Raw genomic sequence first — 20,872 nt, 5'->3', positions numbered from 1 at the left:
ACAAGTAGGCAGAGAGGCAGGCAGAGAGAGGCGGAAGCCGGCTCCCCACTGAGCAGAGAGCCTGATGTGGGGCTCCATTCCAGGACCCTGAGATCATGACCTGAGCTGAAAACAGACACTTAACCTACTGAGCCACCCAGGCCCCCCTAAAAATACTCTTAACATATGATCAAATTGCACTGCTTGGTGTTTATACAAAGAAGTTGAGTACATATGTCCATACAAAACTCTACACATATGGATCTTTACAGAAGCTTTATTCATAATTTCCCAAACTTAGAAGCAAACAAAATGTCCTTCAGTAGGTGAATGGATCAACTGCATATACAGAAAACGAAATATTATTTAGAGAAACACATAAAAGAACTATCAAACTGTGAAAAGATGTGGAAGAATTTTTTTTTTTTAAAGATTGATTTATTTATTTTAGAGAGAGAGAGAGCACGTGCTCATAGGGGAAGGACAGAGAGAGAGTGAGAGAGAAAATCTTAAGGAGATTCCTTACTGAGCACGGAGCCCCTCAGGGAGCCAGATCTCACAACCTTGAGGTCATGACCTGAGCTGAAACCAAGAGTCGGACACTAAACCACTTAACCAGCTGAGCTACCCAGCTGCCTTAAGATATGGAATAAAGTTTAAATGCATATGGATCATTAAAATAAGCCAACCTGAGAAGGCTACCTACTGTAAGATTCCAACTATATGACATTCTAGAAAAGGCGAAACTGTGGAGAATTTAAAAATATCAGTGGTTGCCAGACATTGGAGCTGAGGGGGGTGAATAAGAGAGCACAGAGGACTTTTAGGACAGTAAATATGCTCTGTTGTGATATAGAGTGATGTATATCATAAATATATTACATATATGCATATATATGTGTGTGTACATATATATGTGATTATATATTTGCAAAAACCATAGTTATAAGATGATAAGACCCATGACGTAAATTATGGTGATGCTATGTGATGGTGGAGCTTCCTTCACACAGGACCTTATATCCCCAGAGTGATCTGTTAAACCGTGTGGTATACGTAGCGGGAGTAAAACATTAAATTCTTCTTGATTAATTAGCCATTAATATATGGGGAACTGTTTGTTACAAATATAGATACCACCTCAGTTCTTTGAGTTGAATTCAGTTTCATTAGTGATTATATAATTAGGGTATACCTAATATGTATGAAACTTATTAAAAGCATAAAGTGAAACAAAAATCAAAATGGCTGCATTAACCCTTGAGCCAAACTGGATTTTTAAAATAAGCTTTTTCTTCTCTTCAGCAAACTTCCCCTTCTCCCTTCTTAGCCTTTTGTTTGAGGAACCTGGTTCACCCTGAAAAGGACTAATGGGGCAGGCAACACATACAATTCCTGTTAAAACAAGCTAGATCTTGCATTTCCCTATAAAATGCCCGCAGCTCCTTCCTCCAGGCAGGCTTGCAGTCTTTTGAAGGCAATAGTCTGATGTAGCCTCCTTTGTTTGACAAAGCAATAAAACTTATTCCTCTTTATTCTAAACTCTGTCTTTGCATTATATTTTGGTTCCAAAGCATAGAGGTTGGTTTTGATATGTACTTATATACTCATACATATATACTTACATATATGCTTTATAAAGTATAAATTTACTATTATAACAAATATTAAATAAATAAAAACATTAGGATTTAATAAAAGATATCTCCTCATATTGATTTCAACTTATAAATAGCTTGATCGTGTTAAGTCAATTAGCTAAATTTCCATTTTCTGTCATTCAGTGACATTAAATGACTACAGAATTTATAAATATTCTTCATTTACATCAATACCATTAGCTTGAGAACCTTCATTTAATTATAGGTCTTAGGAGAGAAATAGGCATTCACAGTGGCTGATCACATTTCAGTAGAAAATATATAACCCATGGGATATTTCAATTTCAAAATGCTCAATTTTAGTTTTAAGTGCCATTACTTACTAAAGTGGTTTTGGTTCCAAAGGGATACTTAATTAATTCTTTATTGAATCTGGCAAAAGAAATGGTTAAATTAAAAATACCAAACCTACCACCTGTCATCCTATTATTTTAGTTTTATTCCTTAGAAGTCCTGTTTAGTAAATTTTTTAGTCAAAATCTGTTATATGTGAAGCTCTTAGTTAGCTTTGTGTCTGTTACATGGCTGGCTAATATCTTAACAAGAATGATGAGAATTTGCTATATTGTAGGTCAAAGGTTTGGGATAGAAGGCAATAAAAGAGCTCCAAATATAAATTGTGACAAATCACAGATTGGCCTAGGCTGGTTCTTTAAAACAGTGTACCAGGCAACAGGGCAATTCAGAGACAGGAAGGGAGCTTGGCTCAGTCAAGATTCAAGAAAACTGAAAAAAAAAAAAAAAAAAAAAAAAAGCATATGTCTACAAGAGAGAAAGAGTTTTTGCCATGGATTGGCTTATGTAATCGCGAGGGCTGGCTAGGCAAGTCTGAAAGCTAGAAATCTATAGGGCAGATCACCAGGAAAAAGCAGGTAAGAGTTGCCAGGAACAGTGTACAGCTACTGTCCATAGGCAGAAACTTCTTCCTCAAGAAAACCTCAGCTCCAACCTTAGAGCCTTTCAAGTGATTGAATCGGACTTCCCTAAATCACTTGAAACAATCTCTTTTATTTAAGTCAATTAATTATGGACTTCAATCATATCTATAATATGCCTTCACAGAAACACCAACTCTAGTGTTTGAATAGCTGGAGACTGTAGCTGGTTATATTCACACACACACACACACACAGACACACACACAGACACACACACGAGATCAATATGTCATGTTGAGGAACCCCATCCCACAGGCTAGATCCATAGGCTAGAAGGAGGCCACACTGCACCAGGCAGGAGCAGACAAAAAGAAGAGTGGATATACCCCTGGGGGTGATGCAGCCCCAATACCAGAAAGAGCTGGGGTTACTGCTACAAATGAAGACAAGAAGGATTACTTTTTGAAACCAAAGCAGTCACCGGGACATTTCATGGTGTTTTTATCTCCAGGGCTGCTTGTGAAAATCACAGCTCAACTAACAGAAAGCAACTGAGGTCTAAGCAGAGCTTATTCTGCCAACTCTTCAGTTTAAGGCTTTTGAACAGGTTGTGGACAGTTTCTTTCATGAAAGCCTCCAGGATGGATTTGACTCAATGGAGCTCATTAGGTGGATCCAAGTAAAAAAGGGATGGACGTGTAGGACAGCTCTTGTGTTTACTAGAAAAGCCTTTTAATTGGCTTTGTTGAGAATCTCTTAGTTTCTTTCTCAAGCTTCTCTGATGAGGTATGGAGAATCTTCTTGGCACAGGTACTCAAACAAACCTAGAAATTTGGGAAAGTTAATATATCTTGGAGTTATCCTTGGCCAATGAGGGATATAAGCCCTTGGATAAAAGCTCCTGTTTTCCTTCATTCAGGCAAGCAATCCTAATGTGTCAATGGATCGAACCCCGTTTGCCTAAAATTAGGACCAAATTTACCTCATTTTCTGTTTCACTTTTCCTCATCTCCCACTCCTTCTCTTTGGGATGTTGGCATAAAACAAGGAAGCAGGAAATGAGGTTAAGCAATCTGACCACATGCTAAACATTGTATGTTTTAATGTAGGAGAAAAACTTTAATAGGCTAAGACACCATTTCTCTAGGAATGGAAGGCAAAACATTGGCATTAAAGCATTTTATTTTTGATAAAGTGTTTTTCAATTAATTTACTTGTAAGATTCACAGGTAAGTAAATTAATTTATTTGTAAGGGTTCACATTTGAACACCCACTGCAATTCATAAAGAGTTAACCACTGTTTATATATTCTAAATCTAGGGAGACAAGATGGCGAGGAACTAGGAGGAGGCACCGTTTCAACCTGTACCCTAAAGTAAGCTGATTACCCACGAGGGAACTCTGATCACCCATGAAATCAGCTTGAGATTAGAATTATATATTCTAAATCTTCTTTGTAAGCAAAAACTGGACTGGCTACTTTCTGGAGTCAAATTCTGGACAGGTTAGACATTTCAGAAGTTTGACAACATTACAGAATGGAGATTTAATGAAATCTACCTTCATTTGCATGCATGCAAATTACTATTCAACACAAACATTTCTTTTGTTTGTCAGTTACTAGAATTACTCATTTTTTTGGCCCAAACTCAGGATATATTTATTATAATCTTATAATAAATTCTGTTACTTTTGAAGTCTGTTATCTAATAAAAACATATTTCCCATCTGTTTGAGAGAACAGCATTTTACTGCCAATGAGGAAGAAAAAAAAAATCAGGTATAACACAATATTTTCTAAAACCAAATAACATCAATATTTCTCAAAAACATATTTTTTCTGCAAAGTGAAAATGAGTTCCATCTATTTGCTTTAATTTGTTATAAAACTACTTTGAAAACTGTGCTGTTTTCAACGTTTTCTAGAATGATGGCTGTGTAATGCCACGAGTCGCAATATGCTATTCCCACCCTAAAAGACCGCCGGAGACGTGAGTCAAAGCCAAGCGGCAAGGGTTGTTTATTACAGGTTCGAACCCACACTCGTTGTCGGTGACGCTAAGAGGTCCTGAGCTCAGGATCACAGCACTCTTTATACACTATTTTTGGGGAGGCAGGGACTTAGCATACATCATAGTATCTTGTAACAAATCGCCACATACCGCGGGAAAATCAAAAGGCAACTCTATAACATGACTGGCACGCTTTTACAAAGCGGGAAAAGGCTGGGAACAGATTATTGGTTATTTCCCTGTCAAGCCGCGGGGTGCCAGATGGTTATTATCTCTTGCACCCAGAGTTGGGTGGGGGGTCCGGGAGCAGTCATTCTGTCACGTTCCATTCTGGGTGGGAGTTTCTTTGGCATTAGAGGGCTGTTATCTCTCGACCCAGAGCCGGGTGGGGGGATGTGTGGTTACAGAGTGCCTATAGGAAGTTTGCTGGTAATTTTCCATCTCCTCATGGGTTAGCAAGGGAAGGTACAGAAGCAGAAATAGTGGTTATGGTTATAATTTAGGTATCTCAGCTAGTCATCTTTTTTTTTAGGATAATGCCTAGTTTATTTGGGGCAGTTCATTTACCCACAAATGTTGTCTTGAAATTTTCCTTGCCCATGGTGTTATAGAGAAGACTCAGGATATCTTCCATTTCTCTGAAGGACAAAACACTCAGTTTTCAGTTCATGCATTTTTATTGCTTCTTTTTCATCTGTCTGCCTCACTCTTAGAAAGTTGATAGAAAGGCAGCCTGTAGAAAAAGGACAAACAGGCTCTAAGTACTGTGGCAGGGGAGGGAAGAAGATAGGGAACAATGAAATAGGATTTTATAGACTCTCTAATCTGGGAATATGTTCTTTTCTTGAAATTCATCCAGTTGGATAAGATTTCTTTTAATGAGTCTAAACCCTGACATCTAGACCAGGGGTAAATGCATAATTGTAGGATCTTTCTATTTGAGTAGAGGAAGGAAACTACTCAGCCAGATGGACGTCAATTGGGCCGGAATTTCTTCTGAAAAGCTGTTCACCTCAAGTGGGAAGGAAAATGTGCTGGTTGCTAAGCTACTGATAGGCTTTGCCCTTCCTCTACTTAATGGACAGTCACTAGGTCAAGGCACCAATGATGACGTTAAAGCTGACTTTTCCTAGCTAATTGAATAGTAACTTAGGAAGTGGCTAAGGGTTTCCTCTCAATCAGCTATTACCCCTGGCTATTCTCTGACCTTACCTCCTGGCGTGAAGGGTGGGGACACAGACAATTCCTGGGATGACAGAAGCCCAGAGATATAAGGGACAGATTTACTGAGAGTAAAATTAGTAAATATTAACAATACATTTAGATACCAAAATTATATGAAAATCATGGTTTATTCAATTTTTAAAAAAGCTTGTAGTAAGGAGGTGGTACTTATTCCAAATATGATGGTGTTTACTGCTTAAACTTGTCTGTGTAATTATTCCCAATGGCAAAGGATTATAAAGGCTCAAATTGAAATGCCATCTCCCCCTTGGGATTAGAGTAACAAAGGTGAGCCTTAGAAATTAGAAAACACAACTTCAAGGCACACAGTAGGAGGCTCCTACGGTCAATTTCAGTGCATGTGGTTTATATCACTTGTCTCTGGCACCCTCACATTCAATAGCGTGTTATAGTGCTTATACTGATGAAGACATTGTTATCAAAGTTCTAGATTTTATCCTAACAATTATTAGCCCTCAGGTTTTACTCTCAGGCTTCTAAGTGGTTTTTTGCTCCCCAGAGAGGCTCTGATTAGAAGAAGAGATAAAATCTTCCCTTTGTAGCTGAGAAGTAGGAGAGGGAAAAAGAAGTCTCTGTACTTCGTGAGCACCTACTGTGTATATGGAATGTGGTGGGTTCTGGAGATACAGTGGGAGAAAAAGGAGACATGTAACTGTTACCTTCCTATTTGGAGTCCCAGGAAGATTGAAGCTGGACTCAGATGCCTGACCCCAGGCTGTTGCTACATTGGGATTATATAAGAGTGAGGTTTGGAGCAAGGTCATTATTAAGGTGCAGAGAGTGTCAGATGTAGTAAGAGCTGAGAAGATTTGGATTGTTACAACAGTAGGGGTGGAAACTGCTTTTTTTTTTTTTTTTGGTAAACAGCTTCTACTTATTGTTTTGATGAGAGACCTGTCATTGGCTGATTGTTTGCAATGGTGGAAACACTGTTATCTTGCAGTACCTTTCTGTGTTGGAAAAATTAGTCATTATAATGCCATTAGTTATAAAACAAATATCTTTTTTTAATTAACATATAATGTATTATTTGTTTCAGGGGTACAGGTCTGTGAATCATCAGTCTTACACAATTCACAGCATTCACTATAGCACGTACTTTCCCCAATGTCTATCACTCAGCTACCTCATTCCTCCCACATCCCTCCCCTCCAGCAACCCTAAATTTGTTTCCTGAAATTAAGAGTCTCTTATGGTTTCTCTCCCTCTCTGGTTTCATCTTGTTTCATTTTATATATTTTTAAGCTCCTAAGAATAGATGACAAGACATTTTTTTATTTTTTTTAGGAACAGGCTCAGTATAGATAGAGTCATATTAGCTTATACACAAACTGTAAATGTTTCTGTGTAGGGATTTTTCAAAATTGTGTAAACCTCAAGGAGTCATCTGGGACTTAATAGATAGAGTTTCTCTTACTTTGTAATTTATAGTAATTGAAGCTTACAAACATGACTAGAGCAGTTATGACCTAGACCAGATAGAAGAGAAAATGAATAAAGTCACTGAGTCATAACACACACACACACACAAACATGCTAACACATGTATGCATATGTGCACACACACATACATGAGGAAGAATGAGAAAAAACAGGGGATTACTTCCAGTACCAGTATAGGAATCAGAGGGAGATTGTTTCAGGCAGAAAACAGTGCTGATTTTATAAATCTCTCCTGACCCAGTCATTCTACAACTCTAGGTGTTCTTTATGTGCATTATAGGGCAAAATAGAAACACCACTTTTGTTAAGTTAGTGGTGACAGTCTTGTTTCCCATTTCCTTTGCTTCTAGGGAAACTGGACATAGTGGCCTCTGGTTATATCCATCCCAACCACCCTTGGAATGCATCACATCATATTATGGGGAAATATATACTAAGCACCTGTTACATACACACACATACATATATACATACACACATGCCACAGATAATAGTGATAGATATATTCTTTACTCATCTATTCTTATAGCAGAGCTTAGCAATGACTAGCAACTATTAATTATGTGGTAAAAAGTCAATCATTGTTAAGTGCTCTGAAGAAATAAAAAGCAGGGAAAGTATAAGGAGTGATGGAGGCACAAATGCAATCAATGGTCAGGAAGGTCTTTTTGAAGAAATGACATCTGAATAGAAGGCTGCCATTTGAATGTGTCTGTGAAACTTATACAAGGAGAAGTCCTGTTTAAGAAACAAACAGGAATCCAGCTCGAGTATGGTGAGCAGGGGGCATGGTGGATAGAAATTAGAGCCAGGGGTTAGATTTTAGAGAACTTCGTAAATTAATGTGATTTTTATTCATAATATAGAAGCCCAATGAACAGTTATATTCTTGAAAGTAGAATTACATGGTTTGTATTTTATGAGAACTCACTACTTTGTGGAGAATAAGTTCTCGAAGGACAAGAATTAAAGCTGAAGGAAGAAGCACCATTGGAAACCAATTTAGCATCTTAGGTAACAAAGGATCTTATTTTAGACTGGGGTAATAACACTGGAGATAGATGAAAGTGATTGGAGACTTAGCCTGTTTTGAAGATCAAGATCACAGGATTTTTGATAGAGTGCATGCAGAGCACCAAAAGAAAGGCAAGGTTAACTTCACCTGCTTTGACTCAGAAAAATGGAAAGCTAGGAAGTGCTTTTTTTTTTTTCCCCCTATCGAAATGTGATGTTAATTTTATGCATCAATCTGAATAGGCCACAGGATACAGAGACATTTTACCTAACAATTATTCTGAGTGTGTCTGCAAGGGTGTTTCTGGATGAGACTAACATTTGAATTAGTAGACTATATAAAGAAGAATACTTCTTTAATCTGGGGAGGCCTCAAGCAATCAGCTGAAGACTTGAGTAGAGCAAAGTGACCAAGTAAGAGAGAGCTCCTGCCTGACTGTTTGGGTTGGTATGTCAGTCTTTTCCTGCCTATGGACTCAAACTGAAAAACTGGTTCATCTTGGGTTTTAGCCTGTCAACTTAAGAATTTATACCATGAATTTACACCACCAGCTCCCTCGGTTCTCAAGTTTTCTGACAAAGACTAAAACTATACCATTGGCTGTCTTGGGTCTCTCTAGCTTGTCACCTGTAAATCTTAGAACTTCTTAACAACCATAGTCATATGAACTAATTCCTTATAATATCTATCTATCTATCTCTACTCTAAGGGCACATTTCTCTGAAGAACTCTAACTAATATAGAAACCCTTGGGAAAAAAAAATAAGATTTTTTTTATTTTTGTTCTGAGTTTTCTTTTTGGTGGTACACCAAGAATAAAGAATTCTATTATTACATACCCAAATGGACTTATATCAGGGGCATCAGCTCTAATCATCTAGAGATTATGGGAAAGACATCAGGTGGAAAAATACGAATGGAATTTATCAGTCCAAAGGATCTTAAAGAATGAGAACTTGGTAATTTTTTTTTTTTTTTTTTTTTTCCTGAAGGGTGGTTAACTCTTACCAAACTTTGTTGATTGGAAAAGCAAAAGAAGGATTGAATTTGGTAGCTTTGATGTCATTCATGACCATGAAAATAAGGGTTTAAAGAAAGCAGTAGATGCCAAAATCTAAGTGAAATAAGGTCAAAAGAGAACAGGAGGAGAGAAAGGGGAGACAGAGAATATGAATTTTGTTCTTGAGACGTTGTTGAGAAGTTATGCCATGTGGGAGGTGGAAGTGGGTTGGTAAGGGAGACAACTGTAAGGTGAGGTAACTTTTTAATTAAAATTACTTTTTAAAGAAGATAGAAGATATTGTAACCTGTTTGTCTGCTCACTTAATGATAGAGAAGAGAAAATTTCTAGGTGAGGAAACATAAGAAAAATTGTAAGTACAAATTATGAGTGTAAGCCTGATGTCAGAAAATCGCATGCATTTTCAGAGAAGGCATCTCAAGAGTAAAGAAAGTAAGCCCACTGAAACAAACAAAGCAGAGGCACAGTGAGAAAAGTTGGTGACGGAGTTGTCTCTTGCTAAAGCTGTTACTTCTATCATACCTGTTTTAGTTTAAGATACAGAAGCCAGATTTTCACTTTTGCTAGGCTGCAGGTTTCTCAGTTCATTTTTATTTGAAGTTGTATGTAGAAAATATCTTCCATATCAGGATCAGATCACATTTTTTATCACTTCTACGTATAGGCCATTTGACCTCGTGTTCATCTTTCCATTGGAATTTGTGTGAAATGGTCAAAAGTGTTGTAAACACAGTGGTATTTTCAATATTTACTTATCAGTGTTCCTAATGTTCCCATTTGGTGGATGTCCACACTGCCTCCCCAGGACTGTCAACAACGTCATCAAATTTTTCCATCAATTATTGTTTATCAATTTAAAATTTGCTTTTTATGGCAGGATACAAAGTCACCATTCCCCTTTCTTGTCCTAAGCCACTACAGGAGTGACCACAATCTGTAGTAATATAATTCCAAAGTAGCTCTTGGACCCCTGCCTCTGATTCACCAGAAAGCGTGCTATAAAAATTGGGCCAGTGGGTGTACTTTCCAATGCTCAGTTTGTATGTAGCCATGGAGATTGAAGAATACAGGAAACTCTCCTAGAATTTGTACTAGTTTCCTAGGGCTGTTGTAACAAAGTATGACAGATTGGGTGGCTTAAAATAATAGAAATTTATTGCTTCCAGTTCTGAAGCCTAGAAATTTAAAATCAAGGTGTTGGCAGGGTCCTGCTCCCTCTAAAACCTGTAAAAAAAAATCTTTCCTTACCTTTCTCAGTGTCTGGTATTTTGGTGGCCATCTTTGACATTCCTTGGCTTATACATTCATCACTCCAATCCTCTGTCTTCATAGGGCATACTCCTTTTTTTTTTTTTTTAAGATTTTATTTATTTATTTGACAGAGAGAGAAATCACAAGTAGGCAGAGAGGCAGGCAGAGAAGAGCGGGAAGCAGGCTTCCTGCTGAGCAGAGACCCCGGTGTGGGGCTAGATCCCAGGACCCTAAGGCCATGACCTGAGCCGCAGGCAGAGGCTTAGCCTGCTGAACCACTCAGGTGCCCAGGGCATACTCCTTTTATATGTGTCTATGTCTCTTTCCTTTTCTTATAAGGATATATGGGCCCACTCTATTCTATTATGAACTGATCTGAAATGACTCTATTTCAAAATAGAGGTACTGGGAGTTAGAACTTTGACATATCTTTTCTTAAAAAAACAATTCAGCCAAGTTCCCATTAGAGCAAGTAATTCATGCTGCTGGTAGGTCAGGGTTGCCTCAATATCTGCCCCGTTGCATTTGATAAATACCGTGGACCAGTGAACAGCCTGTGTTTGGACTCTACCCTTTTCTAAACAAGAGATTCACTTTGGTTATCCGGGTCTTACTTCCTCTTTGTTTCAGAAGAGGGGACTTGGAAATAACTAGTATTTTAGTTTCAGGCTATTGTCCACAAACAACCAATCCAACCCTGATTCAACTTACATCACTGTGAAATGCTGGAATTTGTTGGGGTTAAGGTAGAGCAAGAAATCATCCATAATACCTGGCTTGTTGAAATGTAGCTCAGAGGCTGCTGGAGGCGATGGAAGGTTTTGGAGAAGGGCGTAGGCCTTTGGAATGCGGAGGCCTGCCTGACCACTTTGCCATTGGAATGTCTCTGTAAGTTGCCTTCTTGAAGCTTTCTCACCCAAACAGCCTCCCTGTGATCTAAGAGATATGTGCATTGTCCCTTAGGCTATGTTTAGAAGCACTGTAGAACACACAGATTAACAAATCATATCCTTTCTTGTAAACAGATCCTCCAAGTTCCAGTAAGTCCCCTTGTCAAACATCACTTGAGAAACAGTAATAAGGATTTGCGATTATCCTGAAAGACTTATAAAAGTGGGAGCAAAGAAGAGCAAAGCATGTTCACCTCTGAGTGTTGACCCCCTTGCCTTCTCTCTTTCACACCAAAGTTTGGAGGAATCTTTCATCTGTCCATACAGGGATTGCTGGCCATTCCTGGCATGAATTCGGCCTGGTTGAGTGGTTACATAGAATTTATGAGTAGCCTCCCATGGAGGATCAAGTGCAAATTTTATAATTAAAAAGAAGGGTATAATGAATGTATGGGGTAACCAAAAAGTGGAAGATGGATGGAATAGTCATCCCAATGGTGGTTCTAATTTCTCTAATGATTAATAGACTCTATTCTTAGCTTGGTCTTTTGCAATGCAGAATCAAGTCCAAAGTTTCTTGAGTTTCCTAACAACTAAGTTATGGGCAGTTGAATATAAGCAGAATTGATATGGATAATTTTAGTACCATATCCATCATTTTCTTTTTTTTTTTTCCTACTTTGTCCATCTTATTGCTTGAAATGTAGGCTTGATTTTTTTTTTTAAGAGTTATTTATTTACTTATTTGAGAGAGAGAGAGATAGCAAGAGAGAGAAGGAATGAGGAGAGGGAGAAGCAGGATCCCCGCTGAGCAAGGAGCCAGATGCAGGACTCAATCTAGGACTTGAGGATATGACCTAAGCCAAAGGATATGACCCAGCCAACCGAATGAGCCACCCAGGATCTCTGTAGGCTTGATTTTAAGCTGCTTTGGACTATACGACAAGAGTATCACCCTTTAGTTGAACCAACCAAACAGAAAATAATGAATCCAGGAGGGATATATATGTCTAGAACACATAGAGGCATGAGTTATACCACAAAACTCCTACATTTCTAAGTTTTACCAGGAATTCTGTGCATAAATCACAGAAGTAAAATTAAACAAGAACAAGGCTCTTAAGTGGGCTTAGCAGACACTTTAATCCCTTGTCTCTGATGCAATATTAATTACTACTCATTCTTTGGAATAAATGAGCATTCTTAGAGTCCTTAGGCTATTGGAGGGTGAGGAAAAAAATACTCTGTTTCTTGAGATTACCAGGGTTGAAGTTGTGAAGTATTTTAAATATTAATGACTATTACTTTATTGTGTATCAGAATTTAGTAAAACAGGGATGAACAATGACATCATTTGTATTGAGATGGTATACCTAATTTTTTTTAAAGATTTTTTTAATTTATGTTTTTGACAGACAGAGATCACAAGTAGGCAGGGAGGAAGGCAGGCAGACAGAAAGGGGGAAACAGGGTCCCTGATGAGCAGAGAGCCTGATGCAGGGCGCAATCCCTTAATGCTGGGTTCATGACCTGACCCAAAGGCAGAGGCTTTAACCCACTGAGCCACTCATGTGCCCAGGTATACCTAATTTTTAAAGAAAAGTTATAGTTGCTTCTTGGGGTGAAAAAAGAAAAGTCAACATTGGATTACTGATTGATTTAAAACAAGAAAATACTTCTGAGTATTAATTGTATTCATAGAGAAAAATTGACAGCCAAAATCAACTGAGATTGGAGAGGAGGTGACAATAGAGTTATTGATAACTCTAGGATACCCTTAAGAGAAATAAAAGAGAAATAACTAGATATGATGTGGTCTTTAGGAGAGTTATATAGCAGGAAAGCATGAAAGAAGATGTACTTGCAGAGTTCCACCTTATATAAAATGGTTGACAATACATGGATATGCTCTATGAAAATGCCATTTATAGCCACAGCACTCAGACTTAGACTAGATAAAAATAAATAAATAAAAATAAAATAAAATAAAAATATTTTCTAAGGTTTGAATTTTCTAAGGTATAAATTCATCTTTTGACCTTAGCTCATAAGAGATCATTGCTTTAAGAAGTGTTCTAGGATAGGCACTACTCCATTACTCTCATTTCATATAGATATTCTCCATAAAGGGAACTGAGGTATATTTTTTTAAAGATTTTATTTATTTATCAGACAGAAAGAAAGAGAAAGAAACAGCACCAGCAAGGGGAGAGGCAGAGGGAGAAGCAAAACTTTCTTCTGAGTAGGAAGCCCAACACAAAACTCAGTCTCAGGACCCCAATATCATAACCTGAGGATAAGCCCTTAACCGACTGAGCCACCCAGGTGTCCCAGAACCAAGGTGTATTTATATCACTTTTAAGTGATGTATATGATGCAGTTATGGGACTTTAAGTCCTCTCTGTAAAATACTTCCATTTTAAATGAATTATAGATTACATTATTGAATTCTTATTTTAAACACTCAGGTGTGTTTCTAATGGTCATGTTTCTAATGGTCATGGGATAGATTACATTATTGAATTCTTATTTAAAACACTTAGGTGTGTTTCTAATGGTCAGAAGAGAAAGATTCAGAGCCTTTATGTGCTGTTGCTTGCATTTCAGAAGATAGAGCTGCAGTGCAGGTTCTAGTTAGACCTAAGGCTTTATCCCTAGGCATTTCAGGCACAATTAACTTATTGAATCTGTATCATTATAGTAAAAACTTAAAAATCTATATTTACATTCCATTTCAAAGCATCCACATCTGCTGCTGTTTAATTACCAAATTACTAATTTACCAGTTTGATAATTGTGCAATGGCACACTTTAAATGTCTACTATAGATGGAGTTCTACCAAGATAGTGGAGGAGTAGGTGACTCTTTTTCAACAGGTCCCTTTAATCTAGCTAGAAATCCACTAAGCCACTCTGAACACCCATGAAATCAGTTTGAGGTGTAAGATTATACAGGTTTGGATCTCTATGGGGGAAGAAGATGATTAGTTGAGAGGGTGCACCTTGCCTGGATTGTGATTGATATTTTTAGCTGTACATACCTTCAACCTAATACAACAGAATGACTAGGAGGAAGAACTCCCAACAAAGAAAAGACATAGAGACAATGGCCTCTCCCGAAGATTTAAGGATAGGACTTTAAGCAAGATGTCAGAAATAGACTCCAGGGTAACAGTTATGAAGACAATAATCAGGCTGGAGAAAACTATTAATGACAGCACAGATTTGCTAAGGGCAGAAATGAAAGTGGATCTGGCAGCAGTTAAAAATCCTATCAATGGGATACTATCTAATCTAGATATTCTAACAGTTACGGTAAATGAGGCAGAAGAATGAATTAGTGATCTTGAAGAAAAACTGATAGAAAAGAAGGAGCAAGAGGAGGTCTGGAACAAATAGCTTAAAATTCATGAATACAGAATTAGAGAAATAAATGATGCCATGAAACATTCCAAGGTCTGAAATATTGGGATCCCTGAAAGGGTGGAGAAAGAGAAAGGACTAGAAGATATATTTGACCAAATTATAGCCAAGCACTTCCCTAATCTGAGGAATGAAACAAGCATTCATGTCCTAGAGGCAGAAAGAATGCCCTCCCCCATGATCAAAAGAGCAGACCAACACCCAGGCATGTAATAGTAAAGCTCACAAATCTTAGAACCAAGGAAACCATTTTAAAGGCAGTTAGGGGGAAGAAATTCCTTATGTACAGAGGGAAGAACATCAGAATAACATCAGAACTGTCCACAGAGACATGGCAAGCCAGAAAGGGTAGGCAAGACATATTCAGGTTACTAAATGAGAAGAATATGCAACCAAGAATTTTTAGCCAGCAAGGCTGTCATTCAAAATAGATAGATAAGGAGCTCCCAGGACCAGCAGAGACTAAAAGAATATGTGACACCTCCCTAGGCCAGCCCTATAAGAAATATTAAGTGACTTCTATAAAAGGAGAAAGACCCCAGGAGTGACACAGAACAAAAATACACAGAAACAGTCTGTAGAAACAAGGATTTCACAGGAAACATGATGACAATAATATCTTTCAGTAATCACTTTCAAAGTAAATGGTCTAAATGCTCCCAATAAAATCGCACAGGTTTGCAGATTGAATAAAAAGTCAGGACCCATCCATATGCAGTCTACAAGAGACTCATTTTGAACCCAAAGATACATCCAGACTGAAAGTGAATGGGGTGGAGAACTATCTTTCATGCCAACAGAACTCAAAAGAAAGCTGGGGTAGCAATTCTTATATCAGACAAATTAGATTTTAAGCTAAAGACTGTAGTTAGAGATACAGAAGGACATTATATCATTCTTAAAGGATATACCCAATTAAAAGATCTAACAACTGTAAAGATCTATGCCCCCAACATGGGAGCACCCAACTACTTAAGCCAACTGTTAACTAAAGAGACATATCGAAAATAATACATAATAGTAGAAGACCTCTACACACCACTTTCAGCAATAGACAGATCATCTAAGTAGAAAATCAACAAAAAAAAAAATAAGAGCTTTGAATGATATGCTGGACCAGTTGGACCTCATATATACATATAGAAAATTCCATCTTAAAACAACAGAATACTCATTCTTCTCAAGCACGCATGGAACTTTCTCCAGAAGAACCGACCACATTGTGGGTCACAGATCAGGACTCAACCGATACCAAAAGACTGAGATTATTCCCGGCATATTCTCAGACCCCAAAGCTTTGAAACTGGAACTCAATCACAAGAAAAAGTTTGGAAGAAATCAAACACTTGGAAGCTAAACACCATCTTGTACAAGAATGTTTGGGTCAATCAGTAAATCAAAGAACTTAAACAATTCAGGGAAACCAATGAGAATGAAGACACACTTATCCAAAACCTAGGGGATATGGCAAAGACAGTCCTAGAGAGAAAATACATAACCATCCAACCCTCACTGAAAAACAAACAAACAAACAAAAACAGAAAAACCTGAATACATAAACTATGTTCCATGGAATCATGGAACACGACATCAAAAACATGACATAAATAAATAAATAAATAAATAAATAAATGCCTACTATAGTCAGTGAATTATGCTTAGAACTGTAATGAATAATATAATTATAATATATAATAATTAAATTATAATAGCATGATTTAATTATTCAAATCACTGTATAAAGCAGATGATATCACTAGTCTTTTATACACATGACAAAATTATATAACAGAAAGCTGAGATTTATCTAACCTAAATCAGACAACACAATTCTATGTTCAGTTTTAAAAGTTTAATAAAAGCAGAAAACTTTTTTAACCAACCAAGAGACATGCAACTTGCAAAAAAATAATATAACCAATTATAACATGTTTAAACATCAGACTTAAAATTATGGATAAAGGTAAATAATATATAAGTTCCAGAGCTTCTTATTAGAATTACCAGTGGTTTCAAGTGCTTCAAATTCAGTTTTACATTGGGTCATCTATTTAAAAATATTGCAAATGTTTGAAATTATAAAGTGTAGCATATATAGAACCTATGTTACTTAAAATCATGGTTGCCTTTGGAAGATAGGTTAGAATAGACGAATAGACAGGTGCTCCTATCACAAAATTTGAAAAAAAAGAAAAGAAAGAAAGAAGGAAAAAAAAAGTTCTCCTGAGAAGATTTTACCTAATGAGAGAATTGTCAAATACCACTCCCCCCCAAAAAGGACAAGAAATAATAATGCTATTTAAAAACATCTACATCTATAAAACATTGTCATTTATTTACTCAGTCAATCTTTCCTTCAGCCACCTTTGTTGAATACCCACTTCACACTTGGTTCAGTGCTAGATTCTAAAATTATACTGGAATCCTAGATTATAATTTATGTATTTTTATAAACGATGTAAGAAAAATTGTGATGCTCAAAGGCGTATTAACACAATGCAGTAAATGGATTTCTGTGGTATTAATCTAGAAGACCTAGGAAGTACTCAAAATATTACCTGACAATCATGTCTCCCCTCCCTCCTTCCCCAAAAACTTAAAGTACAATGCAAGAATATAGCAATGAGACCAGGTTAACTGAGTCATGAAAAATGCCACATGTAAAACTCTTCTAGAAACTGGATTGCAACATATGATTTGGACCTAAAAACACAGTAGTGCTTCTTTTTCCCTTATTTATAGCCATAATGCTTCCATTTACAGTCTCCCAAGATTGTAGTATGGAGCTTGGAAGTGAGATAAAAGGAGAAGGCTTTCTCAGGAGGTAGGTCCTTGCTCAGATCCCAGCCATATGTCCTAGAGTTTGAACAGCATATCAGAATCCCTGTCCTGGAGGAGGAGGGTTGAGAAAGCAAAGACGAAAGGACAAAGTCTTCTCCAGGCTGTGAGTGGTCTTCCCAACACCCTGTGAGAACCAATGGCAAAGAAAACCTAAGGTAGCCGGGCTGGAAGGGAGAGTGCAGGTGAATGTTGGTAGAAGTAATAGGAAGAAGTAATGTGTGAATTGAATTTTGGAAGTAAAAATAAGGTAAAAAGGACACTTATAGGTTGAGAAGAGGAAAATGGGAGGCAGAGGGGATTTAATTCTCCATGACAAGGTATGTGTACTTAAAATTAAAGCAGGAGAGGTAAGCTGGGGACAGATAATAAACAACTTTATTCTGCAGGTAGTGAGCTTTATGCATTTTGTAGTTTCACAGAGCAAATTTAAGAATTTAAGAGCACGAGTAACACAAGTCAAATTACTTTTATTATACTACATTATATCTACATATATATTTATTCCAAAAACATTTCTCCATATGAAACTAATTGTTTTTATTTTTTGAAATTATTTTTAAAATATATTTTCAATTTTTAATAAATAAATTGCTTCAAAAACTTTATTAATATCAAAACAATGTATTTTCCAACCTTGGTTTTTCAACTACCCAGCATGACGATGCTTATTTACATTTAAAATTCCAAATGGGTTTGGCTTTTTCAAAATTCAAATCCATTTTTTAAAAGATTTTATTTATTTATTTGAGAGGCAGAGATGACAAGTAGGCAGAGAGGCAGGCAGAGAGAGAGGAAGGCAAGCAGGCTCCCCACTGAGTAGAGAGCCCGATGTGGGGCTCCATCCCAGGACCTTGGGATCATGACCTGAGCCGAAGGCAGAAGCTTTAACCTACTGAGCCACCCAGGTGCCCCTAAGATCCATTTTTTAAAAAGGATTTATAACCCCATGGAAAATACTCAAACATATTTCTTTCCTTTCCCCCTTTCTACCTTCCCTTCTCCACCCCCCTCCCCTTTGATCCATTCACCTTTGAACCAGTATTTCTGAACATATTCTTTATATCAATTTGGGAAGCCCTTGTAACAGACAAGTCCCTGACCTCAGAGTTTACAGGGCTATGAAAGGTACAGGAAATTAGGAGTTAAGCAAATAAACCAGGTCAGTGTGGAATGTGTTGAAGAAGTATGGAGGTGATAAAAGAAGAAGATAGGAGAGCTGGTGATGGGGAAGGACACTGTGGGAAACTGGACCAGACAAGTTTCCTCAGTAGACGATATTTAAATTGTGACAAGAAGAATGTAAAGAATGTAATCATGCAGAGTTCCAGAGGAAGAACATTCCAGGTGGAGGGAACAGCAGTGGCAAATGTCCTAAGGCAGGGATATTCATGCCTTTGAGCATCACATGAAACCTGGCATGGCTGAGATGCGTGATCAAAAGACGATAGTGAGAAAAGGATTGATGGTAGCAGGAAGTTACACTGTCGCGCTAGTTCTGGAGACCATGTTAAGGAGTGTGGGATTTATTTTTCTAAAGATTTTATTTATTTATTTGACAGACAGATCACAAGCAGGTAGAGATGCGGCGGGGGATAGGGAGCAGGCTGCCTGCTGAGCAGAGAGCCCAATGTGGGGCTCGATCCCAGAACCCTGAGATCATGACCTGAGCCAAGGGAGAGGCTTTAACCCACTGAGCCACCCAGGTGCCCCAGGAGTGTGGGATTTATTTAAAATGTGATCAGAAGTCACTTCAATGTTCTGTGCTTTAGAGGTATATGATATGAAATACATGTTTAAAACAATATTCCTCTGTCACTGTCAGAGGGGAAAGAATCAAATCGTGCAAGTCATTTTGGAAGTTGTGATAATCCAGGTGAAACATATTGTTCACTATGACTATGGAGATGGTAGAGAAAATGGTGAGAACTGCCAAAATTTGAGATATTTTGAAGGTGGCTCAAACAGGATATGCTGATGGTTCAGGTGTGTGAAATTAGGGAAAGATGGGATATAATTTTATGGCTTAAATAACTTAGTGAATACATAGTATACATTTTCACTGAAATGGGAAAGAATGAGAGTCAGCAGGTTTGGGGAGGGAAAGAAAGTATTATCTTTTAAACATGTTAAGTTCAAAATGTGAAACACACATATAAGAATATCTTTAAAATATACGGTTGAATGTATGACTTTGGATGTTAGGCTGACAGGAGAAACTTGGTCATTTTTTTTTTTAAGATTTATTTGTTTATTTTAGAAAAAGAAAGAATGACGGGAGAGGCAGAGGGAGAAGAAGAGAGAGAATCTCAAGCAGACTCCCTGCTGAGTGGGGAGCCTTCCTCAGGTCTCAGCCTCATGACTCTGAGATCATGACCTGAGCTAAAACCAAGGTTCAGGCTCTTAACAAGCGAGCCACCCAGGTGCCCTAAAACTTGGTCATTTTTATCATGAGACTATAAAATTAGCTAGGGAGAGCTTCAAAACAGAGAGTACAAATGTCCTGGTTCTGCGTTCTATGGCTTTCCATCTTTCAAGGTTCAGATAAAAGAGAAGAATCTTGCAAAAGGACTTGAGAAAGAGAAGCAAATGAGGTAGAAGAAAAGGCAGGAAGCTGAGATTTTTTGAAAGCTAAATGCAAGAAGTTTTCAAGAAGGAAGTTGTGAATGCTAACAAATACTATTGAGAAGCAGAATGAAATGGGAGTTTGAGAGCTTTGGATTTTGTGGAATGGGAGTTTTTGACAAGAGTTTCCAGTGGCAGAGTGGAAATGAAATCTTACTGGGAACTTCGGAGAAGATGGAAGTGAAGCAGTATAATATTGCTAATTTCTTTTGAAGATCTTTAGAGTAATGATGGGTCTAGAAATGAGGTAGTAGATGGAGAGAGGTGTGGAAGCAAGAGAGCAAGAGAATGTTCTTTTTGTTTGTTTGTTTTTTCTTTGTTTTTTTGATTCTTGTTGCTTTTCTTGGTTTATTATTTTTATTTTTAATGTAGGCATAAGTGAGGACTGTCTGTCTGCTGCTAGAAATCATCCAGTGGAAGGAAGAACTTGACCATGGAGGGGAGGGAAGACATCACTTGGGGAGTAAAGTTCTTGAGTAGGTGGAAGGAAAGGAGACAGGGGAATCAGGGGAGTCAGAATTTGGCCCTGAGATTGGAATAGGAAAAGTTCTTTATTTTAAAAGGAGGAAAGACAATGAACGCTGGAACAG

The sequence above is a fragment of the Mustela nigripes genome, chromosome 2 (genome assembly GCF_022355385.1).
Source record: "Mustela nigripes isolate SB6536 chromosome 2, MUSNIG.SB6536, whole genome shotgun sequence".
Taxonomy (NCBI): Eukaryota; Metazoa; Chordata; class Mammalia; order Carnivora; family Mustelidae; genus Mustela; species Mustela nigripes.
This window is presented reverse-complemented; position numbering follows the sequence as displayed.